The 2,298-nt window shown below is 36.0% G+C and overlaps 1 non-coding gene across 1 annotated transcript in view; it reads left to right on the forward strand.

Annotated features, from left to right (window-relative positions):
• Positions 1-2,239: 2,239 nt before the first annotated feature.
• Smp_tRNA_01827_Pseudo_CGA.1.1 overlaps positions 2,240-2,298 on the forward strand; it is a 72-nt gene continuing 13 nt past the window's right edge. Inside the window, exon 1 of the tRNA in view lies at positions 2,240-2,298. This exon is cut by the window's right edge and continues 13 nt beyond it. This is a non-coding gene — a tRNA.

The following is a 2,298-nucleotide window of genomic DNA, read 5'->3' on the forward strand; positions in this document are numbered from 1 at the left end:
ACAGATTGTAAAATGATTTTATCAGTCTACTGAAGAAATGTTTACGTATGTAACAAACAAAAGATGTTAAAGTGTAATCACTATTTTACAAGAAGTAAATATTTCATACAATTCTGATATTGTTAAATCTGACCTCATTTCATTATAATAATAATAAGGTACATTAAATCAATTATTTATGTGTTTAAACACATGAATATTGGTACAAAAAGGAACCAGATATTTATGCGACACACAAATCTCATTTGATTTGTGTGAGAGATGTGGTACTGCCCAGGTGACCAAACTGAAACAGATGGTTTTCTAAGAGGGCCACACCTCGAGCCTTTGACCTAAAGATCTGATCCACAAGGCAGTGGAGCATCGGAAGGAGATGCAATCCCATGGTAGTCGGTGACCAACAATTGATTCATACGCCATTTGTTCCTCCAGGATACTGGAGCTCATGTGCACCATTGGTTTGGAATGAAGGTGTTCCAATTCCCCTAGGTGGACTTTCCGTGTCCACCGACCCGGTTAAAGCGCTGGACATACGCTTTTCGTCCTCTCAATTTCGTAAACAACAGTAATGCTACGAGAAGGCAGTGAGTATGATTTCCGTGGCAGAGGCTATATATGCGTGTCCATGTGAGAGAATTTCGAGAGAGAGAGAGCGGAATCTCCCCACTCTCGGCCGTACCAAGGCATTTAGGGGCATCGAATCAATTAACAGAAGACTGGACATCAAGATACAATTTATGCCATTAGGAATTAGCAAACAAGTAGTAAATTAAATTTATAAGATCACGAACTCTTCATTCGTCATTATATATATCATTCATCTAAAGAGTTAACAGATCTTTCTTCTTATTCGAAAATAATATTTATCAGATGCAGACATTTTAGAAAATACAAATTTCTAAACATTCACTTTGTCTTAGTTCAGAACACATCAGTTATGTGCATTCAAAAAGTGCTGCATATAATCCGAATCAGAATAAAACAAATTTTGAATGCTTTTTTGTTTTCAATAATCAATGATAAACATGTAACTTGAAGGAGAAGAAGTAATTTTAAAACATGCCAAACTGGCGTAATTTTAAATTTTTAAAAATAACATTAGGCAGATTTTATTAAGACCAAATGGATCATTGTTAAAAAATGATGATGATGATAATAATAATAATAATCATGGCTATATTCAATATTATAAACATTGTTGCATTAAAAAATTTCCAGCACCAACTGTGCAACTTCGCAACAAAAATTGGTTTTTTAGATACATTCGAATTGTATGTATTTAAAACAATATTTCAAAAAGTGTTTTTGACAGTTACCATCTTCCATTCGTATTTAATCACTAAAGTTTTCTGACAGTTCAGTTTCTACAATCACATTTTCCACCTGTCATATATAAGATATTTGAATTCCAAAGGATAAATCTAGAGTAAAATATGTCTAGAAATTATATTTTTCTTTCCAAGTTTTTTAGTATCTAGAGTCACAATAATTTGTAACAATTTCATAACAGCGTGCGAGTGTATATGGTTCACAATTATAAGAACCAAATCAAACCAATCGGAAACAGTTTAGTTACAATATTTGCACAATTGGGAAACATTTGGTGCAGACTAGGCAGAGATGATGATGGCTAGTACTGGAAACCAGGACGCACGTTTCGTCCTATTTGGAACTCGTCAGTTAAATGTACCTGCATCCTAGAGTTGATGTATACTCCGTGACTCGAACCCGGTACTGTTCGCTTGAAACGCAATAAACGAAAATTAAGAAGGGTTGGATAATTATTTTAGATTACTTTGAGTCGAATCGGACTTTTACAGCCTCAAATACATACGGGATCGATTGTAGTACCATCAGGTCTGAATGCTAGTAGGATTCATTCCAACTGCTGAGCCACTACAAATTTTGATTCTTAATTAGTTTTAATGTAGTGTAGCTGTCATCAAACGTCAGAGATCAGTTTCTGGTTTATTACATCACATTATTATCACCATAAATCATGTTAGTCAATAGGAATATCGAATAACTTAGAAAGCTATCAGTGGGCATAGTTATTTTTATAGTTAAGATCATGAGTCAATTGAGGCTAGACCACCATCGAAAACCTGGAAGCACTGGACGGCCGTTTCGTCCTATTATGGGACTCCTCAGCAGTGCGCATCCACGAACCCGCTCTCGCAAGATTCGAACCCAATTTCGTGGATTGGTTGAGGTTAGACATTAACACCGTTGGATGCCAGCTCAGTGGTCTATCGGTTGAGGGCTCCGGCTCGAGACTGGTAGGTCCTGGGTTCGAAT

The sequence above is a fragment of the Schistosoma mansoni genome, chromosome 4 (assembly GCF_000237925.1).
Source record: "Schistosoma mansoni strain Puerto Rico chromosome 4, complete genome".
NCBI lineage: Eukaryota > Metazoa > Platyhelminthes > Trematoda > Strigeidida > Schistosomatidae > Schistosoma > Schistosoma mansoni.